At 55.7% G+C, this 6025-nt stretch overlaps 1 protein-coding gene and 1 long non-coding RNA gene across 5 annotated transcripts in view; one reads left to right on the forward strand and one right to left on the reverse strand.

Annotated features, from left to right (window-relative positions):
- Nucleotides 1-2233: 2233 nt before the first annotated feature.
- LOC122168927 overlaps nt 2234-6025 on the reverse strand; it is a 4544-nt gene continuing 752 nt past the window's right edge. For 2 of the 4 annotated variants that reach the window (XR_006171424.1, XR_006171426.1), the window contains exons 2-3: nt 4371-4703; nt 2234-3159 (exon numbers count right to left, since the gene is read on the reverse strand). This is a non-coding gene — a long non-coding RNA (uncharacterized LOC122168927). Of the gene's footprint in view, nt 3160-4370; nt 5249-6025 lie in introns of those variants that run through there. The other 2 variants (XR_006171425.1, XR_006171423.1) reach the window with 2 other exon arrangements.
- Nucleotides 5714-6025, forward strand: part of WDTC1 (WD and tetratricopeptide repeats 1) — a 22877-nt gene continuing 22565 nt past the window's right edge. Inside the window, exon 1 of the mRNA XM_042834610.1 lies at nt 5714-5822. The gene's annotated coding sequence lies outside the window, so the exon portion shown is untranslated. The remainder of the gene's footprint in view (nt 5823-6025) is intronic.

Genomic DNA, 6025 nt, shown 5'->3' on the forward strand with positions numbered 1-6025 from the left:
GGGGGGGGGCTGGAAAGTAGGGGGTAACTGCAACGGGGTGCGGTGCGAATGGGAGGTGAGGGTGGGATGCAAAGCGGGGTGCAATGCAAAGCGGGGCATAACTTTAAGGAGGGGTGCAAGGACGGAGAGGGTGCTGGAAAGCAGCGTGCAGCTGCAAGGGGTGCAGTGCAAATGGGAGGTGGGGAGGTGCAAAGCAGGGTGCAGCTGCACAATGGTGTGCTGTGAAGTGGGGTGCAGCTGCTATACAGCTTTAAGAGGGGGTTAGGGGTGAAAGGACAAAGGGGGGTGTGCTGGAAAGCAGCGTGCAGCTGCAGAGTGCAGTGGAAATGGGGGGTAAGGGGGGTGATGTGGGGTAGGGTGTGCTGAAATGCAGTGTGCAACTGCAAGGGGTGCAATGGGAATGGGAGGTGAGGGGTGCAATGCAGTGCGGGGTGCAGATGCAAAATGGTGTGAAGTGGGGTGCAGCTGTGAAGTGGGGTGTGCTGAACTGCAGTGTGCAGCTGCAAAGGGTGCAATGGGAGGTGAGGGGTGCAGTGCAAAGTGGGGTATTACTTTAAGGAGGGGGTAAGGGGTGCAAAGACAAATGGGGGTGCTGAAAAGCAGCATGCGACTGCAGTGAGTGCAATGGGAATGGGAGGTGAGGGGGGGATGCAAAGCAGGGTGCAGAGCAAAGCAGGGTACAGCTTTAAGGAAGGGGTAAGGGGTGAAAGGACAAACGGGGGGGCTGCTCAAAAGCAGGGTGTAACTGCAAGGGGTGCAGTAGGAAAGGGAGGTGAGGAGCGTGGTGCAAAATGGAGCGCAGTGCAAAGCAGAGTGCAACTGCAAAGCGAGGTGCAGTCTGCAAAGAGGAGAGTGAGGGGTGCAGGAGCACGGCGGGAGGTGCTGAAAAACAAGGTGCAACTGCAAATGGGGGCTGAGGGTTGCACTGCAAAGCAGGGCTGCACAGGGGTGACGTGCAGTGCAAAGCTGGGTGCAGCTGCAGAGGGGTGCAGAGGTGCAGTGCAAAGCTGGGGGTGGGGGGCTGCAGTTGACCCAGAGCAAAAAGTTATGGTGAAACAGTGCAAGGACAGGGAAGTACAAACGTTTCACTAGAAGCCTGCTCTAATGCTAGAACAGCAGAAAAAAAAGAAGCAAGGATGTTCTCTAGCCTGAGCTATGCGTAATTAGTGATAAGCTCTCCTGGGTGGAGATCTGACATGATAATGAGCAACCACCTGAGGTTAATGAGCTGGCACCCAGCTCGCGCACGCGTGTTGCTGAGGAGTTAAGTAACAGAAAGAGAGGCAGTGGATGATCCCATGCCTGCCTAGGCTGGCACCCAGCTCTGGGCGTGCTCTTGCTTTGAGAACTGTTGCCTGGCACCCAACTCTGCAAAGACCTGAAATAAAAGTTAACCGGTGCACTTCAGCTCGGTTTGCTCGTGGGTTTTAGGGCACTGGGTGTGCAAGCAGCCCTCACTGTGGGACGTGGAGAGTGCAGCAGCGGGGTGGGGTTCAGCCGAAAGGTGCGCAGAGGAGAGGTGTGCCATGCTGTAAGCATCAGAGGGAAGTGGGGCGCAAGGTGCTGGGGTGCAGAGCAAAGGCGATGTATGTGGAGGCTGTGCTGGGTGCGAGGGCCCAAAGGGCTTGAATGCAAAGTGCAAAAGGAAGGGGGAGAAAGGGGTCTGGGCGCAGGCCCAGTGGGTGCTGCTGCTGGAATGGTGCAGCAGGGTGTTACAGCATGACACCATGCCCTGCAGCATGGGGCTGCAGACACTGCAGAGAGAGAATGCGTGGCTCTGCAGAGCACTGGGAGAGCGCAGCAGCTGCTCAGAGGGGAACGGGGCAGAGGGGTACGCAAAGCTGCTGCCAGCGGGGACAGAACTGGTGGGCATTGGCTGCTATTCTGGGCCAGCAGGCTGCTGTAACCCCATCTGTGCTTGCTGTGCCCTTCGTCCCGGTCAGCAGCGTAGTCTGAGTCACCAGGAAATCTGAGAAGGTTCTACTAAAAGCTCAGGCGTAGCACGGGGGGTTGCTCAGCCCTGCCAGCCTGATTTCTTGGCTCTGTTGTGCTCTTCCTGAGCGTCACTGCTGTGACTGGAACTCACAGAGCTGGCGGGAGATTTGAGCAGATTTAACAGCAAAACAGGCAACGAGCCTTTGTGAGAGATGCACTCCCTGACCCTCGGGGACATTTGGTGTGGGAAACACGCGGGTTGTTGGCATGGCAGCTGAAACTCCAGAGCTTTGGCAGGTTACTCCTGCTGCTTTACATCAGCGATGTTCCCGTTGATGGCATCAGTTCCCAAAGTGCTCGGGGAAGGCTGCAGGAAACGCCGACGTTTGTCCTCTGGCAGAGCTGGGCAGGAAGTGTTGCTGGTGGAAATAATCAGCGTGAGCCCTCCGTTAACGGGAATCACCAGCTAGGTGTGTCAATTCCTTTCTTCCAGGTCTCGGCAGTCAAATTAATCTGTTTTACCAATTAAGTGCAAAATCCAGAATGTTCCTCGTTTCGAGAGAGCTTCTTTATATCTGGGTGAGAGGCCTGGCCGAGATGGCAGCCGTTCATCTGCCTTTCAGCTGGAGCAGGACTGCAGCAGGAGCTCGCGCACAACCGCACGCTTGTTCAGGAGCAAACACTGGCCCTGGTTCTCTTCCACAAACAGGGAAGAGAAGCAAAAACTGGTACAGTGTCGCCTTGAAATAACAGGGTTGGATTCTTCCACCTCCTCACGCCTGGGCTGAGCAGCACTCGTGGTGGGTTGGCACCAACTGTCCGGCACACGGCTGTTATGTGATGCATCAAACTGACTGCTTGCTACTTTGCTGCTTGGCTGCACTGTGCAGACAGAGGCCTTTCAACTCACTGCACGCCCTGGGAATGATTGAAATTGGTGCAAATTCATGACAAAGAGGAAAGATGTTCCTGCTTCTCCCCCATCGGGATGCAGAGACCTGGAGATTCAATCTGTTTTCCAGAGTAAATCGGCCAACGCTGCAGTGCTGTGCTGTTGGCAAACGTCCACATATCCAAATATCCACCAGCCTTGGTGGATTTTTTTTTCAGCTCGTGTGCTATGGGAGCAGCCCACTTACCTGCAGTTTTATGGCCTGGCTGAGATGCTCTCTGCGAGTCGTGGAACTTGCACAAGAGAGCATAATGAGGCTTAAGCTGCTTAGCCTGCAAAAGGAGAGCAATGCAGCTGCATGAGAGGGCAGACAGAGCTTTAATCAAGCAAATTATATAAGTCCAATATATATAAGTCCAATCAAACAAATTATATAAGTTATAATACACCAGAGCTTGTTGTATCTCAGAGAGCAAAATCACACCCTGTGGATACAGCTGCCTCCATATCTAACATCATAATTGTCTTCCCTGGAAAGACAAACGTCCCTGGAAATGCATTCCCCTCTTTCCTCCAAGCAGCCGTGCAATGGGCCCCTGCTTGCTCTGACCCCACCTCCTCCAGGCTATGGAAGCACTCCTTCACAACCCAGCACACCCAACACAGGACCCAGCACATGCCTGCAGTTGTGCTGACACACAAGTCATGCAGAATTCTGTGCTCTTATTGATAGAGCTCTGCTGTTCCGTCGTACCTTTGATCTGAATATTTCCCAGCAGACATTAATCATCAAAAGGTAAACATCATTTATGCTGTGCAGGGAGGTAAAGCCAGGCGGGCACACAAGAAGAAGGAAAGTGTTTGCTGTAGGTTTTCACAAAGAAACCAGGAACACAAACCTTGCTGGCTGAAGGCCACATGGGCTACAAAGCAGCTTTTACACATTTATAGTCTATTTCTCCATTAGACCCTTTCTTTCTCATCTGTGTATTTATTTGATGAAGACTAACTCAGCACCACCAGCTCCGTGTTTGCACTTTGTTCCCTCATCCCCTCTTCCAACTCACATGTGGCTGAGCAAAATGGATGAGCATCAGGCTTTCCCTGCCACGTGATTTTCTTTTTCCTCTGATCTGTCAGCAAAGGGAAGTGGGAAATAAAGGATGCATGCCATTACATTTCATTTCAGCTGCTCTATTCGAGCCACTTCCACCTGCAAACAAATCCTGGTCCAGCTCCAGCTGGTCAGATGTCTGCAGCACATCGTGCAGCTTCTCTCTCACAAAGCCAGGCTGCTGTCTGTGAGCCTGCACACGTGTGCTCTGACTCCTTCACTGCGGCATGCGGTGCAAGCTGAACTTTGTCATTATTTTTCTAAAGTTTTATATATATATATAAGCACACTGAACTTTTCTGTGTAAACTGAGAGCAGAAAGGGAGTTCTGTATTTATAGCCAGCATTAAGCAGTGCCTTCTATCTGACTTAAACTTCTTTCCCTTCTGTGCTGTAGGCAGAACAAGCGCAGTGCGCAGGCAGTTTTACCCCTTGCTCTCTTCAGGCTGAAGATCCAGCAGCCCTGTGCCATGAGGTTGCTCTCTGAGGTGTTTATACGGCTCTGGGAGCACAGTGCCTTGTTTACATTCCCCACAGTGCTTCCAGTTCCCTCTGTGGCTGCAGTGAGCTCCTTAGACTGCCATGCAGAAGCAGCAGCTCCCCTCAGCTCCCTTCCATTTCGGTTATCTCTGTCACCAGCTCTGGAAAAAAAAAAAAAACAACGAAGCCTCCTCTGCCCCAATTTCCTCTCCACTTCCATGTCAAGGGCATCTGCAGCCTGCCTGGTTTGTGTGGAGCTCCAGGTCCCCGTGAGGATGGCATCTGAGAAAAGAAGATAAAGCCCTGCCGTAGGGTGGTGGAATGGACACCAATCGTTATTTGTTTAATTAAAAGAGTCTGGACAGACGCAAAGGCAACAATTAATTATCTTCTGTAAGAACTCTGACCACAGCTAAAGAAATTAATGGCTTGTGAGATGGAGGCGAATCATTGAGGCTAACGGTCGATCTGTCGTTCACACGGCGAGGCGTGCGGGGAATTCCTCCATCCTCCCCCTGATGCAAAAGGGCCCTTTTGTGCCATTCACACCACGGGGGAGCAGGGACTCACTTCTGGGGTTACCCACGGGCTGCAAAATGAGATTCTAAACGAAAAGCTTTGCGAACAGAGCTCACGGCGTTGGGCTGCGAAATGAACCCGGCACGCCTGCGATGCTTTGCAGCCCGCCGCCAGGCGCTGCCATTCCATGCAGGTTGAGCTGCAGCCTTTTGCCAACACTGCCACCCCCTGGCTCTTCATACGTATCCACGTTTTTCCCTCCCGGCGCCGCTGCGGGAGCTGCACTCAGCGCTCGCGGCCGGTGGGACGGGCTGGGATTGCAGCAGGGCTTGCGCAGCTCGCACGCCGCCATGCACTTCCTGCCGGTGGCTCCGCCGTGACTACGGCTCCCGGCAGCCCTTGCGCGGCACCCCGCTCCCGCCCCTCCCCTCCCCTCGCCGATTGGCCGATCCCTCCCGAAGCGCTCTCCCCTTTCCCGTTGGCTTGGCGAGCTGTCAATCACGGGGGGCGGTGTCGCTCGGGAGGGTAGTCCGGAGGAAGTATTCCCGAATTCGACTTACGCCGTTTGCGTGGCGCCGCGATCGCTGCCGGTGCCCGGGAGGCGGTGGCGCAGTTAGCGTGGCGCATGCGCGGTACCGCGCGGGGCGAGCGGCTGCGGGGGGTGCTGCTGAGCCCCGGACAGCTGAGGGGGTAAACAGGGCACGGGCCGGGGGGGGCACGGCCGAGGCTGTCCTTCAGGGCCCTCCCCGAGCCCGGAGCGCAGCGCTCGGAACCTGCGGGGCCCGTCGGGCCGCCCCTTAGCGTTCGGCCCCGCTCAGCGGGGGATGGAGCCTCACCACAACTTGCAGCGCCCGCTAGGCCCGCGGCCGGGAGGCCTGACAGGTAACGGCCCGGCCCCGCCCCCCCTCTGCCTTTATCCACCCCCCCCCCCGCTCCCCTCCTGTCACTGCCCCCCCGTATCGCTCTGTGCTGTCAGCAGCCCCTCCCCCGCCAGGCCCCGCTCCTGCCCTCAGCCCCCGGTTCCTGGCCTGCACCCGTCCCCCACCCGCCCCCCTCTGACCCACAGCCCTGTGCTCCCCCCCCCC

The sequence above is a fragment of the Centrocercus urophasianus genome, unplaced genomic scaffold, assembly GCF_019232065.1.
Source record: "Centrocercus urophasianus isolate 14NV4802_14NV808 unplaced genomic scaffold, USGS_Curo_1.0 seq_48, whole genome shotgun sequence".
NCBI classification, from domain to species: Eukaryota; Metazoa; Chordata; class Aves; order Galliformes; family Phasianidae; genus Centrocercus; species Centrocercus urophasianus.